Below are 11467 nucleotides of genomic sequence, written 5' to 3' on the forward strand. Positions count from 1 at the left end.
CTAACCCCTGTACCACCGTGCTGCCCTAAGCCTAAATGTGTCTTTTAAAATTGTGTTGGCCAAAATAATGTCTTGGCAATCAAATGTTTAAACATAGATTGTTATATGCTGGTCTCACACAATAGAAACAAACAGAATGGATTTATTGAACTCAGGTGTCGTAGCATCAGGGGATGACAGAACAAATGTCAGCTGAGTTTTTGTGCGTTTGGACTTTATTGATTTAAAACAAAGAAGACTGGGATTTTTTTTATGTGGTAATACAAGTAAACACCAACACATGAAAACCTGAATTAATTTCAGGTCAAATGATAGTGGATTAACAAAATATTTGTTCTGTGTTTTTGTAAAACATTAATTAGTCCCAATTCGTGCAAATTCAACCAATTCCTGAGACTTTTCAATCAATCAATCGAGCAATCAATCAAAGTATACTTCTATAGCCCTAAATCACAAGTGTCTCAAAGGGCTGCACAAGCCACATGGACATCCTCGGCTCAAATCCCACATCAGGGCAAGAAAAAACTCAACCCAATGGGATGACAATGAGAAACTAGGAGCGGACTGCAGATGTGGGATTGTCTTGAAAAAAAAAAAAAAAGTAAAGTGACCCAAGTAGATCAGAAAATATATTTTTGCGTGGTATTAACAACAGGTTTTTTTTTGTTTGTTTTTTGTCCTGTCCAGCTTCTCAGGCAAATCATATTTTGTTTGTTTTTTGTCCTGTCCAGCTTCTCAGGCAAATCATATAGTTGATGTAGATGCCCATATCGGCTGTTCAAATTTACTTTACAAAAGAGAAGTGTAGGATACTTCTCTTGTTGCCTTATTTGAATTTGACTGTATTAAATGTATTTATATTATCATTTGGTGCAGCCGGGCCGGAGCAGGAGGGGATAGAAAGAGGAAAAAAGGAAGACAGAGGGGGAAATTGTGGGGATAAGAGGTAGATTAGACAGAGAGACAAAAACAACAACAGCAAATACAACACTAACAACAACAACAACAATAGAACAACACCAGCCCATACAATATGTACAAATATTGTATGTGGGTTTTAAGTAATGTACTATTCCACAAGAGTGCAACAAAATATTTTTTTTTTGTTTAGAATACTTAAGAAATTAAGTTAGGGGTACTTATGATTAAGTACTGGCTACAAGGAATGGTAAGTTTACACAACTGAATGATTTTAAGTGCTATGGACTATGTCTTTATTCATTGTTACTTATTTATCTAATGTAGCCTTACCTTAACTAATTTAACAGCAATTTAGGATTTTTTAGTTATTTCTACTAAAATCAACAATGATGTTTACTAGATAAACCCATGCAAACCAATATCCTTGAATATATTAAGTACACCTTACTGCCATATCTGCCAACACATTATGCATCCACATATTGTTACCTTACCCTTAACATTTCAAATAAAGATCCCCATTACAGTTATATCAACTTAAAGCATTCCTTTATTACCTTCTAGTTTGTGCTATGAATTACAGTATATTATTTTCTGTATTTAAGAAAATAGAAACTATGTCTGAATTAGATGTTTTTCTGCCAACAGAATGGTCACACAATGATTAACAACTGTATTTCTACAAGTTCAACATAAATAAATGGGTTGTACTTGTATAGCGCTTTTCTACCTTCAAGGTACTCAAAGCGCTTTGACACTACTTCCACATTTACCCATTCACACACACATTCACACACTGATGGAGGGAGCTGCCATGCAAGGCGCTAGCCAGCACCCATCAGGAGCAAGGGTGAAGTGTCTTGCTCAGGACACAACGGAGGACGTGACAAGGTTGGTACTCGGTGGGGATTGAACCAGGGACCCTCGGGTTAATTACTTGATGTTCTGCATAAATTGGTCATAAAACGTGTTATGATATTCAACAAAGCCACAACAATAGTCTGCTTAAAGTAATACCGCACAAAAAAATATACGTTTTCATCTTTTTATTGAACACAACATGTAAACATCCACAGTGCAGGGTGGAAAACGACTGTCTCTTGTTGTGACTTTGAAGAAGAGCAGAAGATATTTTATCACCAATTCATGCAGAAATCCCAGTAATCCCGAAGGGTTCACATACTTTTTTCTTGCAACTGTACACATACATATACATAGCAGTGTTTTGTTACCAAAAATACAATTGGTGACTTTAATATCGGTCATATGTTTATAAAATGCACAAAATATTTCAGTAAAAGCTTTACCTTGTTGGAACATTCCCACAATGCAATGTCACTTTGTCCTTGATGAGAAAACCCCATGATGAGAAAGTGTACATGGTTATCTTATTGGGGGCAAAAGGAGCAGTGAATACCTCCCGTCAGGTCAGTGATGATTCCCTCTGTGATAAGGCTTTTGAGGATTTGGGTCTCCCAACTAACATTGTGCATCTTCTGCCACAGCATGGCACTCATGGTCATTTGATCATAGTAGTGCAGTGGCGCCTCGTGTTGGGCCAGGTTGTAGCCAAAGCCCGCCAAGCTTATATAAATATAAAACTTTCAATTGAATTTTAGCCATTTGATACTCGTTTTAGACACCAAGCAGATGCAAATGGCCTCAATACAGCCCTTAAAAAAACAGCATCATCCAAATTGTCTGCATTTTTGGACTCATAAAATGATTACAGTGAAAAAATCACAACCAGAGGTCACTAACAATACATGTATATTTGCACAATCAGATGTCACAAACAAAAAATACAGCTGAGGTGAGGCATGTTAAACTACTGTCAAAAAACTCCACTTGCTGTACATGCAGAAGTTCAACTGAGCAAAACATCTTTAAATGACTGCAGTTTTACCATGAACTGATTAAATTGAAAAACTTATTAGGGTGTTACCATTTAGTGGTCAATTGTACGGAATATATACTGTACTGTGCAATTTACTAATAAAAGTGTCAATCAATCAATCAATCAATCAAGTGGGAGTTTATTATGGCCCCAGCCAACCATCACTCTTTGAAGTCATCCCTAAATATTATTCATGGATTTTGGATAATCCAAATGCAGAGCATAATCCAGGCCAAACAAGAGGCAAAGTGTCATTGGTAGGTTTGGATGGTCTTGAAGTACATAATCCAGGCCAAACAAGAGGCAAAGTGTCATTGGTAGGTTTGGATGGTCTTGAAGTACATCGCACTACCTTCTTCAATGATGATCGCGGTCATTTGTGCTTCACCACGGAGACTAATGGAAGAAAATCTATCTTCACTGAGAACAGTCATCAAACCAACATGTGTTTGTGCCCATGCCTCATCAGTGTTGGAGTCCTCCTTCCATCCATTTTTTTACCGATTGTCCCTCTCCATGGGGCATGGGGGGCTGGAGCCTATCCCAGCTGCACTCGGGCTGAAAGCAGGGTACAACCTGCACAAGTCTTTTACCATGAATTGATTAACGTGGACCTCTGTCATGGCCAGGGCGCATTGGAATGCGCCCTCATCCTTGCGCTCATCCAGGGACACGCCGAGCGCGTCTCCGCCCTGCAGTAGCCACCAGCTGCAATCATTCACCGGCAATCAGCGCACCTGCCTGTAAGGAAGGAGCTGCCTTTATAAGCCTGCTCCACCTGCTATCCCGGGCCGGAATATAGTCTTCTGTACCGTAAGCCGATACCCAGCTTTATGCTCTCTCTCTGTCCTGATCTCTGTGCTTTCCCTGTATTGATTGTCGTGTCCTCCCTCACCCCACAGTTCCCTGTGTGCATTGCTGAGTCACGCTGTGTGTTGTGTGCTCCTGGATATTCCCTGTCTTCCTCGCGCTCCCTGGTTCTGGACTATGACGACTCTCTCCTGCCTCTCGACCCTGCTTCCACCCCTGGACAACTCTGCCTGCCTTGCCCTTGTGGGACAGCACTGCTCCTCCCAACACACACCTCCAACATTTACGGTAAAACGTTTCAGTTAAAAACTACACATTGTCTTACACCATACACACTCTTGGATTTGTGACACACACCATTCTATTGTTTATTAGTGCTGTTTATTATTGTATATACATAAATATACTAACTATACGTATAATAAATCATTGTGCATTACTGCACCCTGGTGTCTGAGCCGTCACCTCCCCTCTGTTAAACCACAACAACCCCGACTTAAACAAGTTGTACAACTTATTCGGGTGTTACCATTTAGTGCTCAATTGTACGGAATATGTAATGTACTGTCCAATCTACTAATAAAAGTCTCAATCAATCAATCAAACTCAACCTGGACATGTGTTTGTGGTGAACAACTTTGAGGAAAGTTTGTTTTTTGGGGGGGAGGAAGAAGCAGAAAGTAGAAGCACTTTTGCAATGGGCTCAGTCGAGGGAGAGGCAGAAGCACATACAGCAGAGCTATTCACCTGGCGGCCCACAGGCCAACGATAACAGATTGGTTCCCTAATTTTGTTTAAAACCAACGAATATAACGTTTTTCAACAGATTCCGAAAAACACTAAAGCACTGTCAAAAATATTGATCCGGACTACAAGTATACTGTAGGTTTTTTTCTTCCTGTGCACAGGGGGCCGCTGGGTGCGTCATATTTTGTGTCAGAGTTGAGTGGACTGAGTGCGAGCTTTTTTTGAGTGCGACTTGTTTTAGCTTTTACTTACATCTTGAGACCTCTGGGCTTCAGAAGTCTTCTTTGGTGCATGGCAGTCTGGCCTTACGGGGAAAGCTAGTGGTGGTGGATTTCCGTTCCGTGTGGAAGGTGTTTCTTTTTTCGATGGCCGGGTTGATCATCTTTGGTTATAGGGCTGCTCCTTTGCATTTTAAAGTGCCTTTGCCATGATGAGGGTGATTGTATAACGCACTAAATGGCTGTCTGTATGATTGTACAAGTGCATTTGATTTAATGTTAACTTAATTTGCAGCATGTGAAGCTTGTGAACTCGTAAAAATGAATAAACTATCCGCAGCCCTGTATAAGCAAAGGGTTCAAAGCGTTGGAATAAGTAGCCGTTAATAGTCCAGAAATTATGCAAGTATGGTAATGGCACGTTGTTAGCGTTTTTGTGATGTTTTTTTGAGTACTTTATAGGCGGAATAAATAAAGCTTTTTCCTGCATTAAAGTGAAGTGAATTATATTTATATAGCGCTTGCTGATAAAGAAGACAGTTCCAGCTGGGCAATCTGTCAGCTGCTTCAAAGACGGTCCATACACATGCCCTTCCCGCAGGAGGCGCGCCGACCACACCCCCCTCCACAGTGAGCTTTGGGCCATGTCCACACGAACACAGAGCGTTTCAAAAACAAATATTTGGGGTTAAAACAAGCTCCATCCACACAAGTGTGGTTTGAAAACTGTCTATGTCTACACACAAACCTCGAATCAGAAGCCTGAAAAAAGCAGCAATATCTGACTTGGTGGCATTACACCTCCTATTATGTTTATTTTGATCGACATTAGATGTACAATGACATGTACATTATCTTTAAAACCTGCTTGCATGTCCACACAGAATCCAGAGAACATTATCAAAGAGCGAATGCACGCTTGTGCTGCTGAAACCCAACACTCATAGAATTATAACACAATCAGCAACATGGTGATGTATTACATGTGCTGTGAAGTTTACATTATTTCTAAAATCAGCACGCACTAACGAAACCCTTTTGAATGTTTGAATTTACGTACATCCGTGCGGTAGACGCACGTATGTGCGTGTACCGCTGCAAAACTCTTGTGGAATTGTAAAGCCTTTAATCATGGTTATGGTGATGGTACATGTTTAATTAAGTGTATATTGTATTTAACATTAGTACACGCTACGAGGAGGACAATACATTATGTTTTTTTTAGTTGCTTAGTCGCTTTTTAGGCACGAGTACGGTCGCGCCCGGCTCCATCTACAAAAGTTAACTTCATGATTTGTGTTTAAATAAGAACTTAAAACATAAAATAATGTTGCACCATTCTTATGACCCACAGCAAAAAGTGTTGCTTGTCAAAGCTGTTCCATCATGTGGAGGTTCCACAGCGGTCATGTCTGAAACAACTGACTGTCATTTGTCCCAAAACCCAATTTATGTGTCTTTTTAATCAATGTAAAGTGAAAATAGCATGTTTATGTTCTAACATATAGTAAGTCCTCATATAGAGTGTTTAAAGCCAGCAAGGCAGTGTTGTTGAGCTTGGAAATGAAAGCCTATAACCGAGACATCATCACAAGTCTTTGTTTATGCCGTGTACACGCATACAGTGAGTGGAGAGTTTTGGAACTCTACACTTTGGCCAGTGTTTTCAAAAGGCTGTGTTTTTAAAGACAAAAGTATGCATCTGCATGTGGAGAAGAGGCCTAAACGGAGAAAAAAGTATGCATTGATTAAGTATCTGTGTTCGTGTGGACATTAACGATGCATAATGTCGTAACAAAAAAACTTAGCGACGCCTCGAGGCAGCAGAAATTCCTTGAATATATTTTGTAATCGAATTACTTGAATTACTCGAGTAAATGTTTTAGCTCTAGTTCTTACTACTGGTGGTCCTCGTGTTACGGCGTTTTGTGTCGAGTAATGGGTTCCCATGAATTCATACATAATTAAATTTTGGTCCTTGAATAGTAGATTCACTCAAGGACTTGTTACAGCACGTGGTGGGAGCAAGGTTTCCCCTCCCTATGCCTAGAACACCGTCTGTTGATACAATATCTTTTACCGTGAATTTGTTTTAGTCCAAAACATGCACCTTAATATTCAGGCTTGAGTCAAATAGTTTTAAAGCCCATCCATTTATTAATTTTCTACTGCTTATCCCACTCGGGGATATTCATTTGACCATTCTGCTTCTGGTACAAATGGCAGTCTGATCACAGAAGGTGACCAGAATGCCATTTGTGCCATTTGTTTACAACTGAATGGAATGCTATTTTGGACTGGTAGTCGATCCACAACGATCATTCTGCCACACAATACCTCAATGCTAACTAGGGGAATTTACACTTTAACGACTGTTGCTGGCTTTGACAATTAGGATTGTTCATTTGCATTAAAACTGCGGAACTATCCTTGCCCAAGCACATTCTCCAGGTTTTAGGAGCATCAACCGTTGGACTAGATCTGACCAATCTAAGTCTATGAGCAAGAACTGATGAAGCCTACTCGGTTGAGAGGCGAAACATCTTCCAAGACAAACCAAGCAGTCCAGTGGCGAACAATTGAACGCTCTGAGATGACAACGACCTGTATAAATTAGAACCTTCATAAGTATCTCTCTATATTGTATATCATTTACAATTAGTATTGTTAATTTGCATTAAAACTACGGAACTATCCTTGCCCAGGCACATTCTCCAGGTTTTAGGAGCATCAACCGTTGGACTAGATCCGACCAATCTAAGTCTATGAGCAAGAACTGATGAAGCCTCCTCGGATGAGAGGCGAAACATCTTCCAAAACAAACCAAGCAGTCCAGCGGCGAACAATTGAACGCTCTGAGATGACAACGACCTGTATAAATTAGAACCTTCATAGATATCTCTCTATATTGAATATAATTTACACTGTTACGTTGTCTATGGATGTTCTCATTTATTCAGGTTGTTATCATATCAGGGCATTTAATCGATCACAACTTGACTGTTTGGTTTGTGTTTGAAGACGTGTCGCCTCACATCCAAGTAGGCTTCAACACCTATATTGTTATTGCTGTATTATATAATACTGTATGTTGTAATCATACCTCAAAGAAAAGTATGCGTAAATTTGTGTGTCTTGAACGCATGGTGAATTGACATTAAGGACTCTCAAACATTGCATGTAAAATGTTTTGGTGATTTGCAATACCACTGAATTTCTTTCTGATATGATACCGAGTTAAATTCAAGCTGCTATTGGCAATACCAATCCGATGTTGATACTTTGTGCAAATATACCATACGGAATCATCTTCAAAGTATATAAAATCAAGGGGCGAAACAAATGATAGTTTTATTCTTCATTGAATGGAATATCTTATTTCTATTCAATTACATATGTAGTGTCATCAAATAGCTGACAATAAAATAATACAAAAATAATAAGAATCCTGAGGGGCTCATTTTAATCGCCAGTAATTTTCTTAAACAATTGAAAGACTAAATGACATGCATTACATATTTAACTACCGTAAATAAGACCCCACCAAATGCGTTCCATTTACACAAGCTCTGTGATTTAGTTACTTTACACTGTGTTCCTGTTAATGATATACATGATCTTAAACAACTCTAGAATCGCAAGCATCAATAGAGAATCGATAATAGACCTTAAAGATCTGGTACGGCAGTATCGATATTTCAGTACCGATTCGCACATCGCAATGAATAATTATATTTCTAATAATAAATGAGTGTGTATGGCTATTCTGTTTCCTAACTGCCACATCTTCTCTAAATGACTGGATACGATAATACTGAGCTTACATTTACTCCAAACAGGACCACCTCCACATTTGTAATGTCTAAAAGGTTTATCAGAAATGATTATGATGATGCCAACATAATTTCTTCCTGAAAATGAACTTTTTCAAGATGATGGTGCGCATAAGCTTTGCAGCTCTTTGTCATTTGACTGAAGAGTCTATGTTTTTTACTAGTCGGCAGGATCGAGAATACGACATAACCGTAACGTAAATGTATGATTGGCCTAGTGTGAGTATGCCCTTAATTGTCAAACAGAAAATAATTTACAAAATGTTTCATTAAGATTTTGGTGTATTTGTCGGACATGAAAGAAAGTCAGCAAAAGACAAGCCAACAAAATCAATATATACCTGGCAGGTACACTAACACTAATGCACAGCATGATCAATGGTGTCTTTAGGATACCAGTTAAGTTTAAAGGAGGGTAAAACTGATATGGATATAGAGTGCTTACAGGAAATGGCTTACTTGCACAAGCATACTTTATATGCTGTGCAGAGAGGCTGCTAAGTGAATGGTAATGGCTGCACTTACATAGCTTCTGTGTATCTTCATGGTACTCAAAGCGCCTTTAATACATTATCTCATTCACACGATGATTATGGCGCATGCTGCCATGGAAGTAAAGTAGCTCATTCAAACACTAACAATGCAATATCAGGATCAACAACAACTATTCTACCACCGGGTTTATGGTGTACTGAGCCATGCAAAGCCTTTTCTGACTCAGTTACTGATGCACAACTAAAACACTTTGTTGCAGCCCCTTTTTCAGTTATAACATTTAACATTGTTGGGGTTTTGTCAATATGATGCTATCACACAAATGAGTAAAAATGGATATAAAGTAGAGATGTCCGATAATATCGAACTGCCGATATTATCAGTATCGGTTTAAAAATTATCGGTATCTGTTTCAAAAAGTACAATTTATGACATTTTAAAACGCCACTGTGTACACGTTGCGTGCCGGCCCAATCACATAATATCTATGGCTTTTCACACAGATCACACTGAGGGTGGCTGTATAAACAACTTTAACACTGTTACAAATATGCGCCACTCTGTGAGCCCACACCAAACAAGAATGACAAACACACTTTTCGGGAGAACATCCGCACTGTAACACAACATAAACACAACAGAACAAATACCCAGAACCCCGTGCAGCAATAACTCTTCCGGGACGCTACAATATACAACCCTCGCTACACCCTGTCCCCACCTCCCACCATAAACCCCCCACCCTTCAACCACACCCACATTAACCTCCTCCTGCTCTCTGGAAGAGCATGTCCCAAATTCCAAGCTGCTGTTTTGAGGCACGTTTAAAAAAAAATGCACTTTGTGACTTCAATAATTAATATGGCAGTGCAATGTTGGCATTTTTTGCCATAACTTGAGTTGATTTATTTTGGAAAACCTTGTTGTAATGATAGTGTTTGACCACATGGTGGTAGTCATAGTCTACAAATGACTAGGAACCAATTATAATATGTGTCTGGCAGGACTCATCAGAGGTAGACACACCTTGTACGCACAAGGGTTGAAGAAGCATTGATTATATGTTATCGTTATTAAAAGAGTTCTACAAGACATTCAACGATGTGTTATTTAAAACAATAACATAACATCGTACCAGGAGTAAACGAAGATTCAATCAATCAATCAATCAATGTTTATTTATATAGCCCTAAATCACAAATGTCTCAAAGGACTGTACAAACCATTACGACTACGACATCCTCGGAAGAACCCACAAAAGGGCAAGGAAAACTGACACCCAGTGGGCAGGGAGAATTCACATCCAGTGGGACGCCAGTGACATTGTTGACTATGAGAAACCTTGGAGAGGACCTCAGATGTGGGCAACCCCCCCCCCCCCCTCTAGGGGACCGAAAGCAATGGATGTCGAGCGGGTCTAATATGATACTGTGAAAGTTCAATCCATAGTGGCTCCAACACAGCCACGAGAGTTCAGTTCAAAGCGGATCCAAGACAGCAGCGAGAGTCCCGTCCACAGGATACCATCCCAAGCGGAGGCGGATCAGCAGCGTAGAGATGTCCCCAACTGATACACAGGCGAGCGGTCCATCCTGGGTCCCGACGAGCGGTCCATCCTTGGTCCCGACTCTGGACAGCCAGTACTTCATCCATGGTCATCGGACCGGACCCCCTCCACAAGGGAGGGGGGGACATAGGAGAAAAAAGAAAAGAAGCGGCAGATCAGCTGGTCTAAAAAGGAGGTCTGTTTAAAGGCTAGAGTATACAGATGAGTTTTAAGGTGAGACTTAAATGCTTCTACTGAGGTAGCGTCTCGAACTGTTACCGGGAGGGCATTCCAGAGTACTGGAGCCCGAACAGAAAACGCTTTATCGCCCGCAGACTTTTTTGGGGCTTTAGGAATCACTAATAAAGTGGAGTATTGTGAAAAGCGACATGGATTTGAAGCCACCTGAACAGCTGAGGCTGAATGGAAATGTCGACAGCAATTGGCGCACCTTCAAGCAGCAGTTCCAACTGTACATGGCGGCTATGGGACTGCAGGACAAGCCGGATGCAAGGAAGGTAGCTTTACTGCTTACAATAGCAGGCCCACATGCCATTGTAGTTTACAACACTTTTGTGTTTGACAATCCAGATTACAAAAATAAGTTGTATGTTGTCATTGAGAAGTTTGATGCTCATTGCTCTCCCAAGAAGAATGAGACATATGAAAGATACAGTCAAGAAAATAAGTATTTGAACACCCTGCTATTTTGCAAGTTCTCCCACTTAGAAATCATGGAGGGGTCTGAAATTTTTACGGTAGGTGCATGTCCACTGTATGAGAGATAACCTAAAAAGAAAAATCCAGAAATCACAATATATGATTTTTTAAATAATTTATTCGTGTGATACAGCTGAAAATAAGTATTTGAACACTTGTCTATTAGCTAGAATTCTGACCCTCAAAGACCTGTTAGTCCGCCTTTAAAAGTCCTCCTCCACTCCACTGTATCATCCTGAATCAGATGCACCTGTGTGAGGTCGTTAGCTGCATAAAGACA

This window comes from Nerophis ophidion, linkage group LG02 (genome assembly GCF_033978795.1).
Source record: "Nerophis ophidion isolate RoL-2023_Sa linkage group LG02, RoL_Noph_v1.0, whole genome shotgun sequence".
NCBI classification, from domain to species: Eukaryota; Metazoa; Chordata; class Actinopteri; order Syngnathiformes; family Syngnathidae; genus Nerophis; species Nerophis ophidion.